Consider the following 16,137-nt stretch of genomic DNA (forward strand, 5'->3'; position numbering starts at 1 on the left):
CGCCTCATGGGGGACGGTGTCAAAGGCCGCCGACAGGTCCAACATGACTAACATGGCCTTGCCACCAACATCCAAGGTCTCCCTGATGATCTCCGAGACCTCCAACAACGCCGTTTCCGTGCTGAAATTAGGACGGAATCCGGATTGGGATGGATGGAGCAGATTGTTATCTTCTAAAAAGCTCGACAAGACGCCATGGACATGTTTCTCGGTGATCTTAGCCAGAGCCGGGAGAAGTGAAATTGGCCTATAGTTGGCCAGAACCTCGGCATCAAGACCGGGCTTTTTCAGGAGGGGGATTACCATCGCCCTTTTCCAGGTGCGAGGGACGCTCCCCTCCCTCAGGGAGGCATTGAGGATGGGATTGACCAGGGGGTTCACCACTGCCGCCATCCCGGCCAAAAATTTGGCAGGGCAGGGGTCAAGTGGCGAGCCTGATTTAAGGCTGGCCAGCAGCACCCGAGACGCCTCGTTAGAGACGGCAGGAAAGTCTGACAGCACTGCGGCCGGCGTGGACGATAACCCATGACATGCCACTGGCCGCGGCCGCCCTCCTCCGTGCTCTCCAAGAAGGAGGCCTGAATCGCCTTGATCTTGTCGGTGAAAAAACTGGCGAGATCACACGCCCACGCCTCCGATGATACTGGCGGGGGTGAGTGGGAGCTAGGAGTCGTGAACTCCTTCACAACGTTGAAGATCTCCTTACAGGAGTTCGCCGATGCCTCAATCCTCCTAGCAAGATATTCTCTCTAAGCTCCTAGGATGTCCCGGTGATAGGCCTTCACAGCCGCCCTGTAGGCAAGTTTGGCCTCCCCGTCGTACTGAGTGCGCCATGCCCGCTCAGCAACCTTACATTGGCTGCGAGCCACGCGCAGCGCCTCCGTGAACCATGGCCAGATTGCCGTATTACCGTGGACCGAGGGGCTGCCTTAGGGGCAAGGTCATCCAGCCTTTCAGTCAGCCACAGCTGCAGAGCCTCAGTATCTCTTTCCAGATCCCCCGAGAGGTGGCAGGGATGTTCCGTGAGCGCCCGCTCCAACATGTCAGGCGTCACTCTGTGCAACGCTCTCGAGGCTGGTCTAGGCACCGTGAGGGCGCTGTTGTCCGGCCGCCCATTCTCCAACACGGAAAACCTAATCAGCCTATGATCCGTCCAGAGCACCGGCAGGATTTCGATATCAGCAATCGGGACTGACGAGAACACTTGATCAAGGGTGTGCCCTTTCTCATGTGTAGGACCCGACACAAACGGTGCGAGGCCCAGCGGAGAAGTAATATCCAGCAGTTTAATAGCGTCCGGGTCATCTGTCACGTCAAGATGGAAATTGAAGTCGCCTGCCACTACACAATGCTGTGTAGACAACGCCAGCTCGGAGATCGCTATCTGCAGGTCCTCGAAGAAGGAACCAGAAGGGCCTGGCGGCCTGTAAACCAGCAACCCCTTAAGTGCTTGACCCGGGGACAGTCTGAGTGTAAAAGCAAGGGACTCAGAGCCCCCGATGGGGTTCAGGGGGAGAACTGAGCAGGAAACGTTCTTCTTCACCACCACAGCTACTCCACCACCCCTTCCCTTAACTCTGTCCTGCCGGAGAATGTTGTATGCCGGAGGAATGGCAGAGAAAATGTCCGGATTGGACGCCTCTCCCAACCAAGTTTCGGTCAAGAGAAGGCATAGGGGATTTTCCCTGACAAGAAGATCGTATAAGTGCAGGGCATGGCAACCTACAGACCTCGTATTGAGCAGCAGGCATAGATGTTTAACACGAGCCTCGACAGGCCTATGGACGTTGACCGGTGTCCAAATAGGCGACCAGCCGCAGCCCGGGCATCGCCTTTTACCCTTGAAACATGTGTGGCAGTTGCATGAATAACATAACATAACATCTGGTCAGGACTTCTTATGTATGTGACTTTGTAAAGACCAGTCAGTATTAAGTCACAAACTCCTAAAATAATGCAAGTATTATTACTCTGACAATAGAGAGAGAATCAATATTAGGTGAGGAGCGATTATGCAACCTTATGTTTTGGCTTCTTGCATGTGGTATTGCCTTATTGTATTTTATTGTGCTGTTTTTCAACAGCATGCATATAGCGCTTCATACCCCTTGGAAGAAATCTAAAAGCTTAAGTGGACTGTAAGCATCCTACTCCGTGGGGGGAGTACATGGCCGGTAGAATGTTATATTGCATTGTGACCTACTTTGGAAGCATTTTGGTGTCATGCATGAGTGATCAGAGTGGTACTCTTGAATTGTCTTAGTGCAACAAACAAGATGGTGATGGATGGAATGTCTAAATGGATCTCAGCTACTGGACATCTCTCATGGCCTCATTCCAGTCCATTGGTTTGATTCACCATGCCACTCTAGACAGAGACATGCCATAATCAAATCAGTACTGACCCAGTTCATCATGGGAAAAGCCCATCCCAAACTGCCAGGCAAGCCCTCTTCCCCCCCAAGAAGGGACCACAAGTGACCCAAGACTGTAGGTTGTACCAGGTCTGGGGATGCTTATGTTCTCGTCTGAAGGAGAACTGATTTGGCAGGTTAAGCTGGACTGTTCTATTGGAGCAAAACCCGGACAGATTTGCAAATAACCGGTCTCTATATATAGAGCGGAATGAAAAATGAGGGACTGGGTTAGAGTTATTGCCAGTGGTCGAAATTAATTCAGGCATTCCATCTATTACTCTATGGACCTGGGCTCACTGCGCCACATGACTCAGGCTATACCTCACTGATGAGACATAAGTAGTTTGAAACCACTCTGGGGCTGCATTTGTTTCTGTCTGCAAGTGACCTGGTCTGGTAGGTCATGCTAGACTGTTGCTAGAGGAGCAAGACTAATACTGATTTGCATATGACAGGCCTCTGTCTAAAGTGGCACAATGGACTAGGATGCAGTCCAATGTGATTGCCAGTAGTTGAGATTAATTCGAGCATTTCTTTTGGCTGGGGGGAGTTTTATATAGCGCAAACTCGTCCTGAAGGTATCAGAGCGCTTTACATGAGCACCAGTTGCATTACAGATGGACACATTTGTTTTGTTAGGCACGGGTAGATTACATGATTTTCCCAGATTCACAGGATGTTGAGTGTTCCTGCCAAGACTCAAACCCAGTTCCACAGCTTCAAGGTCGACCGCTCTAGCCATTAGGCCACATCCTCTTCACTTTGCGCTTGTTGCTTAACTTTTCATGAGTCACTTTGTCTAGGCATATGATAGCAGACAGAACAATGAGAAATAGAACACATGCAATTTACATTAATTATGTTTCAAAGTAATATACTGAAAGGGTATCCATGGAATGCATCCATGGCTGACAGAGGAGCAGCCCAGGCATGCGCTCGATAGAAGCACGTGTTATATTCCATATAGGTACTATAATATAGGCATAGGTAAACTCATTACCCTTCACCTATATTCTCTCCCTACATTACACTGGTCACGGTTTACAGGGATTAACCTTTTACCTAGATATTACACTGCATTCAGAACGCGGGTTTTCGCTCGTTTGAAATCTCATACATTATGCATGAGGGTTCTTACAAGCACAGCAGGACTACAATCTCCTGAATTAAATCTATGTACAATGTTCAGGCCCGAAGTCATCCTTATGCCGACACAGTAACACAGCAAGGTAGGACCCCTGGGGAGACCTATGGGTATATATACATCACATCTTGCTAAAATAGCAAGAGGAGATCGAGACTTCCCAGCCAACACACTGACCAGAAATGCTGAGGTTCCTGCCTGCAGACACTCCAGCTCGCAGTGGTCTAACATCCCTCGCGGAGTACAACAAATACTGCGCACACGTTTTCAAATCAACAGTATAGATACTATTCAGGTATTCGAAAGTAAGGTGGCACCGTGGTTCAAAATCAGTTGTTTAAATAGATGTAATTCTTCATATAAGCAAAAACAACGCCAGCCGACACGTTTTTCGTCATCAGGACAAAGCCTGTGACTCTTCAGGGCTGCAGTGGCATGGTGATAGCGCGAATCGGTGTACCGGTGATATTTCGGACCCGATAGCGAGTTCACGGGGGCCACAGGTGTGGGCGGTCGCACTGAGTGTGGATTAGCCGAACGAGTAAGTCCATGCTAGAATGCGATGGGTTAAAGATGGTACACGCGCGGGTGCGCGCGTGTACGTCCGAACCTCTGAGTTTCTGATTCGGGCTGTGCTCTTCTCGCCTCAGAGTACGTGTCGGCTGGCATTGTTTTTGCTTATATGAAGAATTACATCTATATAAACAACTGATTTTGAACCACCGGTGTCACCTTACTTTCGAATTCCTGAAAAGTATCTATACTGCTGATAAGAAAAAGTGTGCCCAGCATTTGTTGTACAATTGTATTGTGTTATAGGCCTCCCGCCCTTAACTCATTAAGAGGTTATGGGTCCCCCTCTACACTGGCTGCACCGTTAATTTAACTTGTCAAACCAATAGCCTCCTCCAATTACCCATTCCTGCCTGAGCGCCATTGTCCTGTTCCCTCCCAAACCCACCGCAGAAGTACAATCCCTCGAGGAGTGTCCAGTTCGAGACCAGCACGGGGTCCCACCGTCCCACTTAAGGTAATGGGGTTGACTAGATCCTAGAGTAATTATAGGATTAACACCTACACTAATGCTAGGTACACTTTGGTACATCTAGATAGGGAGGCATCGTAGGAGTACGCACCTTTTATCATGTGCTTTATATACTTGAATGTATTCCTGATTTGAGTAAGATGGTAGAACTATACCATCCTATTACTTTCATAGTACTGTTAATCATTTATATCCAATACTGTCTAACGGTTGTTGCAGCACATCTATTCTACACCAGAATAACAACTGTTCAATAAATGATTACTAAAAAAATGCCCAGCTTGTTTTATTCGGCGTATCTCTCTGAGAAAAACGAGGTAAGCATGAGTGATGGAGCGAACGGTCGTACATTGTTTCCACGGTCCTGAGGGATCAGGGTTGTCATGTTCAGAGGTTGCCAGAAACTATTCTCTCCTTGGTAAGAGGAGGTTATGTGGCACTGTGAGCTAGCTGATACAGAAAGGCTAACATACCAGGTGGGAGTGATCAGAGCTCATCTGACACCAATAATTTAGTGAATGTTGTCTAAACGCGCAAACACACTCATGGCTGATGCTCTGTATAGTTTCCCAGGGGCAATTGGTGAGGAGGCATGTACAAACATCCATGCAAGACCGATGATCTGAGAGCCTCCAGGAGCCGCAAATAGTTATCAGCAGACATGCCAAGGAGAAATATAGCTATAAGTAATGCTCTTAACAAGAAAACCAGAGTTGACTTAGAGTAACCCAAAGAAATGTGCTGGTTAGAAGAAATCAAGATAAATGCTGTATGGACAGACCAAGGAACGACAGCAGAGTTGCCCATGACATGCCCAAATTAAATTCAACCTTGATAAAATCCCTACTGGGTCTGCCTTGAAGTGCTTTGTCAACTGTGAACAACTGATACTTCCATAAACAATTGTCTACAGTTCTTCTTTAACAAGACAATATGCATTTGTCCATTTCTCAAAACACCAGATTTGCATAATTGTATTTAGGCAATCAACATCAAAGAAATAATTTGTTGAACTTGCTTGGGCTACTGTTTTTTGTGTGGTGTAACATAACTAGTAATTTATGGTTTAAATCTTTGTATTAGTTTACAAAACGGTTACCAGCGTCTACAAGCAATGGTCAGGGGCGAAATATGATTGGCACATCAACTTTTCTTATCAAACCCAAAGCCCGCCATTCGGTCCTTACCCTCAACTGTTGAGAATCCTCAAGAGAGCACAGTCTTTTGTAGTCACAGGTGTGAAACATCAGGAAGATCCATGGATAGGAAATGTGCACAACTGCACATTAAATTGTTCTCATGGGTGTGAGACTCAGCATTTTTGTATACCTAAGGCACTGTAGGCTCCTAATTTCTCTACAGGTGATTGGTATCAGTTGGACCAGTCTTTTTCATATGGTTTGAACTTCCAGACTATATAGAGGTGTATCTTCTCCTTTGATAGTATCCCCCACAGTTTACATGAACACTGGCCTGGGACAGGCGTCCTCGCCGCCCCCACCTCAACAAAATTGTTTTCACTGCTGTGCTCAGTGCCATTAAAATCTGTTTCTCCTGAATGATTTTTGGGTCCGTAGGCCAAGCACGATTATACCAGGATTTCTTGGAATATAAATTTCAAAAGCGTTATCTATTTTGATAAGTCCTTCCTCCCAATAACTTATGATTTTTAGGGCACATCCGTAATAGGTGTTTGCTTTTAAATAAACCAAAGGTTTTTTTTATGCAGCTCATTTTCCTTAAAGGAAAACAGGATGCATTTATAGAAAAAAAGAAAAGTTTTCTTTACAGTTTTTAAGAGCAGGCAGTGGTCTATGGGACCACTGCCTGCTCTCACAAAACGTATTCGCAACCATTCACAAAGGGGAAGGGGTCTCCATGGGACACCTTCTGTTTGCGAATAGGTTACCACCTACTTGAAGTAGGTGTTAAAATGTGAATGTTTTACAACCGCGATTTGGTTGCAAAACATTCACACATACCACTGCGAGTTGCTATTAGGAAGGAACACCCTTAACACGCCCCTTCCTAATACCGAATCGCTAACTCAATTGCGATTCGGTGATTAGTCACCAAATCACAAAATGGGATTTTGAGTATAGAAAAAGGCTTTTTCTAGTCACAAATGGCCCTATTCTGCGAATCGGGCTGTTTGTGACCTCAAAACATCTATGTACATCTGGCCCTAGGTGTCTTCTCGGTTGGGTTAGGTACTAGCAAATGTTTGTATATGGTGGATAATAGGTGTCTATCATGCAGCCCATCTTTGAGTCATTTCTCAAATGATGTTGCAGTCTTTTCGCTCCTTGCTTAATAAGATGGCTCTATTCACAGTGTCAGAACTACATGCAGGAGAACCTGTTGTGTTCAGTTAGTTGATATTGAGTCTTAAGGTCTTTGAAGGGTTTAAGTTGAACATTGTGAAATAGGTATCCCATCATGGTGCATGTGTTTGCTGTCTAAATGTGTGAGATGTTCTCTGAATATATTAACACAACATAGGTGTTGATGCTGTAGGTGTGACATAGAAAGTATCCTTTTTAGGATACACAGGCCCTCACCCACCATAGTGGCATGCTTCGTCATCTGATTCTTTTTGTTGGCCTTAGGACTCTGACCACTCTACCACTGCAGACTAGTGTTAAAGTGCATGTGCTTCTCCCCTAAACGTGGTAACACTGGTGTATACAGAATTGGCATATTTAGTTTACTTGTAAGTCCCTTGTAAAGTGGTATACCATATACACAGGGCATATAACCTAAATGCTACTAGTGGACCTGCAGCACTGATTGTGCCACCCACACAAGTAGGCTTTCAAACCTGTCTCAGGCCTGCCATTGCAAGGCCTGTATGTGCACTTTACTGCCACTTTGACCTAGCATTTAAAACTACTTGCCAAGTCTTAACCTCCCCTTTTATTACACATACTTCACCCCTAAGGTAGGTCCTAGGTAGCTCATAGGGCAGGGTGCTGTGTAAGTAAAAGGTAGAACATGTACTCTTAAGTTATTCATGTCCTGGTAGTAGCAAAAACCCAAATTTCTTTTTCACTATGGTGAGGCCTACTCCTCTCATAGGTTAACATTCAGACTGCTTTAATGCACTTTTAAACTGTAATTCCTGATTAGAAAAGAGTAGCTGCATCATGTTTTATATCTTTTGAATGGTATCGATAAATCCTCTTTGCAGGTGAATTTGGATTTAACATTACTATTTTAAAAATGCCACTTATAGAAAGTGGTATTTCTCTGCTCTTACTGCTGTTTGTCTGCAGCCTGCCGAATTCGAGTCTTTTGATGCTGGGAGATGTGGGGACACCGATGGTCCTCTTCTCCTCGGGCCAGGGCAGCTGGGTACCAAGGGTCTTTGAGGTATTCGGCTTCTTCATACAGGAGAACTTGCAGTTGAGGGGGCCTGTACCTGGAGGCCGTAGGTGGCTTCGGAGAGTTCACGAGGGGTGAAACCAAAGTGTACTTTCTCTCTTGAGGGTTTGGGGACCATGCTACACCACTGGCCCACTTTGACTTGGGCTGGGGGGCTTGGGTGCAGTGGTGCTTGGCGGTATCAGCTTTGTTATGCAGTTTTGAAGTCCTCTCTGTTTCTTGGGGTGCCTGCAGGATGCGGGTGTGCAGCTCCGCTACTCCACAGGAGTTCCTTGAGTCTTTATTGAAGGCAGGCCATCCTCCCAGGCTTAGGAGGCATGACCGCTTGCAGGATGAGTTGACTTTGGCGTATTTTGAAAAAAAACAGCAGACTGGCCGGCCGGACTGGTGCCAAATCAGTTGCTCTTCTTCGGTATTTGCTTCTATGGCTCTTCCGTGCCGTTCTTATTTGTAGGTCATTAGGATTTAATTTCTTGAATGCCAGGACTTCCCAAAATTCTTAGTTTATGGGTGTTAGGGAAATATAGGGTATAGCCAATGGGCATAACCCTGTCCTAAACATCCTAAGTTTGTCATCACCAAGATGGATAATTGTGAAACTTGGTTCCACTTCAGGTAGCCTATCTTAGGGGTGGTACTAGCCTGAAGGTGGACACGACTATCTTGCTTAGCTAATTTTCCTGCCTGTCTAGGCGCCAAGGGCTCTGGACAAAGGGGTTGATTGCCTATCTTGTGCGATAAATCAGATTCACATGCCAAAGGCAGGGGCTCTTTGAAGCTTCCCTGCCTTGGAATGGTAATCTGCATATCATCCTGTGGGTGGGGATGCACAGCACCCTCTGCCCGAGCAGACTTGGTTTATGGCCCTCTTAGAGCAAAGGCACTCACCCTTCAGGGTCTGAAACCTGTCTCTGGTGGCAGGCTGGCGAAAACCAGTCAGTCAGCACACCAGTAGCTGGTACGTTTTCTGGGGGCACCTCTAAGGTGCCCTCTGTGTACATATATCAATAAGCCTGCGGCTGGCATCAAGGTGAGTTTATTAACTCAAGATGTTTGATACCAAATATCCCTATTTTCAATGAAGCCATCATGTAGCTGGGGAAGTCATTTTCACCAGTGTCCAGCACATGCTTCGAAATGGCTTCACTGTTCATTTGTGCTGGCAGTAATGGAACTGATCAGCAATGGGGCGTATCTGTTCATTCAGTTATGCCCTCACATGTAGTATAGGGCACCCCGCCTTAGAGCTGAATGGCTTGCTGTAGGAGTGAATATACTGCATGCAGTGTCTGATGGCATCGCACACAGGCTGTATGCCCCATGTGTTTTCACGTTTGTCTGCACCAAGACACGCACCCTGCCATGGCAGCTTTACCTGATCTTAGTGAGAGGTCCTTTAGGGTGGCACAATTTGTGCAGCTGCCCTTGAGGTCCCTCTTTAGTACCTCAGGCCCTAGGTACCTACTAGGGACTTACATGGAATGCTAAAGGTATTCTGTGGAGAAGTGTGGCTCAGGGGTTAGAGGCGGCAGACCCGGAAGCTGGGATCGATCCTGGACCAGGGTTCAATTCCCCGCCTCGGCGGGTCTTGGGCTAAAAATTCCACGGACTCGATAATTCTTGCTCCGGTGCCTTCTCAACTCACGGGTTCACACTCTGCGACTCTGGGCAATAGCTTGCTTAATCTCCACGACGGCCCCTCGCGGCGGGATGCCTGACTTTCACCTTGTGGATACCCGCTGGGGCTATCACACAGGGGAATATCAGGACGGGTTCCCTAAGCAAGCGCCGGGACACCCACTGCGGGTAGCTGTGCGCTATATAAGCTCAACTACATTTACATTTACATTTATTGCCAATTTGGGTACAATTGTACAGTGTTTGGGATAGAGATCTTTCACTGGGGGCTTGGTTTGCTGGAACCCAGCACACTTACAGTTCAAATCACATCCTATACCAGGCTTACAGTGGAGGTGACATATCAAAAAGGCACTTTCCTACAGTGAGCATGTGTGAATCAAGCTTACCCTGACTAGAGTGGTGGTCCCTACTTGGACAAGGTGCATACCTCTGCAAACTAGAGTCTTCATGTGTGACATATGTATAATCCCATTCCTCACTATGTTCCACTCTCCACTCATCTATCAGGCCACCCTTGGTTAGCCATTCTTGTAATTCCATACTCACAGCCCCATCTCCTTCCTATCTGTGTCGGAATGTGATATTTCAGGCTGTCCATTACTATGTCTACGTTGCCTCCCACCATTACTTTCCCTTCAGAAAATTCAAATAGTTTAGAAATAGTCGATTTCAAGAACCGTTCTTGTCCAGAATTTGGAGCCTAGACAGAAGCGACAGTGTACATGTTTTCTCCATATTGTGTTACTACTGCCCATCTCCTCTCCTAGTCTTCAGGTGTCATGTGTATCTGACACATATAGAGGACCTACTGCATAATATAGCTACACCTTCAGGCTTTGTTGTCCGGTATGACAATATCTGGGTCAAGAGGATTTTGTCTTCATTCTACCCCAATCTAATTTTAAAAGATGTGTTTCCTAAATAAGTCAGATGTCTTCCTGTGAGTTCCGAAGTAAATTAAGTATAGCGTTGTGTTTTGCTGGTGCATTCAGGTGTTAAGACTTACAATATGAAGCATAGAATTTTAATATGACTCAATCACATGCGGCCATCCAGGCTGGTGTCTACGCCTCTTGTTTACATTCTGCTACTCCCTACACTTCTCCTCATTTGGCCCATGGTTTTATCTGGGGTACACCCTACTATATAGTCGTTTTAGATCGAGAGATCTCCTTAAAGATCCCACCACAGTCTGCTAAATGCGTCATGTGTGCCTAAACAGGTCTTCTTCAAAGAAACCTTACATCCCCCTTTCCCCACCAACGAACACTCCTACAATTTTCCATAGTGCCCATCCAGATCCTCCCTTGTCCTCAAGCCCCCACCCCAGTCATCATAGTTCATAATATGCTTGCATGGGAGTATTTTCTCTCTTTCCCCTATCCGGATTGGGTTGAGGATCTTGGACTGTTCTTGCCTCCTCGATCGGAGGGTGAGTAATGGAGACTCCCGACCTCTCGCAGTGCCTCTTTCTTTGCATCCTCTATCTCATGGGTACTCACAAACTTTCTCTCGGGGGCCAAATTTACAGTGTGGTTTGTGGCCGAGGGCCGCACCGGTGGGGGCGGGGTCAGTGGGGAAGGGGGTGGGGCTCGAGCAACAAAAAAACTGGTACTGTGAGGTTGATCACTGGTCCCTGCAGCGGAAGCCTTCGTCCACTGAGCCACCAGACCCGACATACACACATCTCTCTGTCTCGTTCTTTCTCAGTCTCTCTCTCTCTCTCTCGCTCTTTCCCTCTTCCTCCCTCTCTCTACCTCTCTCTCCCTCTGTCTCCGTTTGTCTCACTCACTCTGACTGTCTCACTCCCGCTCTTCCTCTGTCTCACTCACTCTGACTGTCCCACTTCCTCTGTCTCACTCACTCTGACTGTCTCACTCTCTCTCTGTCTCCGTCTCTCTGTTTCCCTCTCCCTGTTACCCTCTCCCTCTCTCTGATACCCTCTCTCTCTCTCTCCTTCCCTCTCCCTCCTTCCCTCTGTCTCCCTCTTTCTCCTTCCCTTCCCTCTGTCGCCCTCTCTCTCGTTCCCCCTACCTCACTCTGAGGTCTCCCTCCCTCACTCTGTCTCCCTCCCTCGCTCTGTCTCCCTTCCTCGCTCTGTCTCCCTCCCTTGCTCTGCCTCCCTCCTTCGCTCTGCCTCTGTCTCCCACCCTCGCTCTCCCTCTGTCTGCCTCTGTCTCCCTCGGCCTATGTCTCCCTCCCTCACTCTCCCTCTGTCTGCCTCTCCCTCGCTCTCCCTCGCTCTCCCTCTGTCTGGCGCTCCCTCGCTCTCCCTTTGTCTCCCTCCCTCCCTCTCCCTCTGTCTGCCTCTGTCTCCCTCCCTCGCTCTCCTTCTGTCTGCCTCTGTCTCCCTCACTCGCTCTCCATCACTCTCCCGCGCTCTCCCTTGCTCTCCCTCTGTCTGCCTCTCCCTCGCTCTCCCTCTTTCTGCCTCTCCCTCGCTCTAACTCTATCTGCCTCTGTCTCCCTCCCTCGGCCTCTGTCTCTCTCCCTCGCTCTCTTCCTTGCTCTCCCTCTGTCTGCTTTTCCCTCGCTCCCCCTCTGTCTGGCTCTCCCTCACTCTCCCTCAGGGAGGGAGATGTGTGTCTGTCCTAAGCCCCCCAACACTCACCCCAGTGTATGTCAGGGGAAAGGAGATGTGTATCTGTCCTAAGCCCCAGCCCAATGGTTTGGTGCCCAACCCGTCAAACCTTAACTGAGACCCTTAATTAAAACTCATTAGCCCCATCTAGACTAAGGATCAAACTCAAATTCCGCTCCATATATAGACATTTTAACATAACATATATTTGCTTTTGTCTTTCCTTGATAACGTGTGCCATTTCTTGGAACACTTTTTCCCTTTTTAAATAGTGTTTCATTTTCCATTTTCTTCCAGATACAAACAGAATTACAAACCCTTCTATGCCAACCTAATAACATGACGTGACTGACTCCGCCCCGCCTCATTTGATTTCCAGATAGGACCTAAACTGAGAAAATAGTCCGTGCATGTCTATAACAAAAACAGTGCGGCTGAGTTGTCATTTATCAGTAAAAACCGAGAAGGTGTTAAAGGTGAGACAATAGATATAATGTTGCTGCATACATCGGCCTTTCTGCACTTTTAAAATGCAGTGACCAGCCTAGTAGTCTTTCTTCATCGTTTAGCTGCACAAGTGTGGCTGACACTGGCCCAGCCCCGTCGGCCTTACATGGTCTCACTCGTCCAAAGCCCTCATTCCCTTAAAGATGCAAGGCTGACCTGTGACTGGTTCTACCCTAGCTCCCCCTGACTTTCAAATGGCGCCATTTGGTAGGTTGGCAGATGGGGATGAATTGTACCTCTTTAAGACCAGGTAGCCAGCCATCCTCCCCCTGATGCCGGTTTGCTCAAAAATACCAAATATAGATGTTTTTAGATTCAGAAGCCAAACTATAGTTGGTATAGCTAGCATCAATCTCAACTAGATTTCCCCTTGTTTAAAGCACAAAGCCTACCAGATTTATACACACCTTTGTATTCAAATCCTGCCTGTGTGTGCCTGGGCTGAGACAGCTTCTGGGCACACACACACACAGCCGCACCGAGCAATTAACAGGTCTTTAAAAGACCATTCCCATGTTAATGAGGCTTTGTTCACCTCGTAGGCCCCTGCAGCTCCACGGAATCGCCCGGCCGCGGCCCCCACAGAGCAGCAGTCTCTTGACTCGCGCTGCCGCAGGGGTGTTTGCTGACACTATTAAAAAATATATATTTATTAAAACACGGATACGATGTTTGGACGGTCCGCGGGCCGCCAGGGAAGGCTTGCCGGGCCGCCACCGGCCCGCGGGCCGTACTAGGAGTACCCCTGCTCTATCTATTTGATTTTTGGCGTAGTGCTCTCTTTCCTACTGCGTACTCTTTGCCATTGCTTCCCCTTTTCAATACGTTTCTGGCCCTTTCTCTTCTTGTCATCGCACTGTTTGTCGTCTTGATGCTATAAAATCTGGTTTACCTCTTCTACTATTTTATCAAAGTGCTTTGATTTGTTCCATGTAATATAAGATGACATGGATGTCCCCATTGGTATCGGCTTTCATATTCGATCAGGTAGTCCGTCACTTGCCGAAAGTCTCTCTGTCTTTGTAGTATAGCAACTGCTAGATCTTGGAAAAGGTTCAACTTGTGTCCATTATATTCTACCATCTCCATGGGTTGAAAATTTGCCATCATTTCCTCCTTCTCTTCAAAAAAATGTACTCCAATTAGTACGTTTGGGGATGGCCTTCTTGGAGTGAGCCAGAGCTGAAGCAATATGGGTATGATCCAGCCCAATAGGATGACCCTCTGGTTTACCTCTAAGGTGATGTAACATTTCCAGGACATAGTTCTGAATATCGTCTCCCTCCACCCCACGTGGCAGGCCTCTGATTTTGAGGTTTTTTGTGTCAAGAGATTTTCAAGGTCTTCCTGTTTTAACATAATTTCAGTATACTGGTCTTCCAGTTGCATCGGGCCATTGCCATGTGGTGTAGTTCTTCTGACAAGTCATCAACAGTATGCCCTATATTGTCAATTCTGGTGCCAAATGTGCTCGCATTGTGCCTATCTCTCTTTCATTTCTTTCATGCAACTCTGCAAGTAATCTAGGGATATGATGACTTGCGCATCATTTACACCTTCCCTTTCAGGTGAGGATCTGGCTGACCTTTGTTTTCTCTTGTTCCTATTCCCTTTATGTTCTATGGAGCTTAGCATGTCTTTGATGTTGTGGTCCCTGCACCCTGTACCCAACGCCATGTCAGGGCCTTTGTTTGGTGTCTACCAGGGCCTAAAAGATGGGGAGGTCTCTCTCAAGGTGCAACTGCACAGGCGCCTCACCTTTAGGATGAGGCTCAGGCAGGAGGAGACACCCACTGGTCACAGCTATCTGGGACCAATTGGTTCCTCTGCTTTTGTTGGGGCATGCAGAGGGTGAGCACTTCAGTTTGAGCCCTTAAGGTCTTTTCGCAGTTGAGGCCATGGGAGTTCTATTGTTATTTTTTCGGTCACAGGTAGAATGAATATAGTACCGGTCTTCAGGCAGCAGTCAGCGAGCACTATAAATGATCCTCTTAGATGTTTTACAGAAATAGCACTTGTTACAACGCTTACCAATACAACGCAAACCATTACACCGCAGGTATTAGTATGCGTTGTGACAACGCAAACTTTTACAATGACTAGACCTTTACCATGCATGCCATTACAACGCAAAAACATGCATGGTAAAGGTATAGTCGTGGTAAATAATTTCTCTCCTAAATGCTGCCTCCTACCAACACAGAGACCCTGGCCAACTACCGACTAGCGCCTCCCTTCGGAGTACCGAGCTACCTTATCAAGAAACCTGGGGCCTTATCTTGCGTAACTTAAATGTAAACTGTACATACGTGTCCTCTACCCTTAATGTGATTCCTTGCCTATTGTACACTGCTATGATTCCCTGTAAAGCGCTCTGATACCCTAATGGGTCAAGTTCGCACTCTATCTATACTAATATAATAAAAAGAGAGCCCAAACCTTTGATGCGGGTAATCTCAGGAACCACAACACCAATCACAACACCCAATACAGCGTTGGAAAGGGAAGTTGCAGCAAAAGGACATAGGCTATGCAGACGCCCACTGTGAGAAGTTGGCCCGATATGCAACGTTCGCTATTCTAGCGACCGCTATGTATCGTTCCAACGACCCTTATGGTGTTTGGTTGTAAGTCAACCTATAGACCAGCTATCCTAGTAGCGTGGATACGAGCAGTCTAAGGCTAAAGACTCGAGAGGGCGCGTTAAGCCAGCTGTTTACCACACATGTACCCCTTGAACACCCAGTGAAAGGACACCACACCAGTGTTATGAAAATAAACAGGATATTTATTAAGATTCACAACAGCCCTGGACTCTTTATGAGGACAGGGTACTAAGCACAAACCAAATCTCTTTAGGAAAATACTTCAAGTGCACAATTAAAACAAGTGTCCGAGGACACGGAAAGTTTAAGGTCTCGGGCGGACCCGATCAGGCAAGTCGGAAGCGAGGGACTCGGGACCCTAGAGTAAGGAGGCTATGCAGGCACCGAAATGCCGAGTTACCTAGCCACGAGGGCTGCGGCTGCACAAGTCTTACAGGCGTCGGGGCCTTCGCTGACGAGCCAGGAGCCGGAAGAAAAGGAGTTGCTGGCCGGCGACCAGTGATGAATAGTTCGTAGAGATCCAAGCCTGGATCAGAGATTGTTGATACCTGAAAGCAGAGGGGACCAAGTTCGTACTACTAGCCAGTAGTCAGAGGGTACCAGGAAGGCACCGGTTGGCCGTCACCTCGACTAGGTGAGTGGGCGACGCTAGGCTCGGCAGTCTCACGGACCAGGAGGCGTTGTCGGCGACCACGGCGGAGGTGCGAGCTGTCCCACGAAGGATGATGCTGTCGGCGTCGCTGGGCCCAGGATGGGGCAACAAGCCTTGGCAGATCTCAGGGCCACGTGGTGGGCCTAAGATGGCGTCTTGA

Source organism: Lissotriton vulgaris, chromosome 9 (assembly GCF_964263255.1).
Source record: "Lissotriton vulgaris chromosome 9, aLisVul1.2, whole genome shotgun sequence".
NCBI classification, from domain to species: Eukaryota; Metazoa; Chordata; class Amphibia; order Caudata; family Salamandridae; genus Lissotriton; species Lissotriton vulgaris.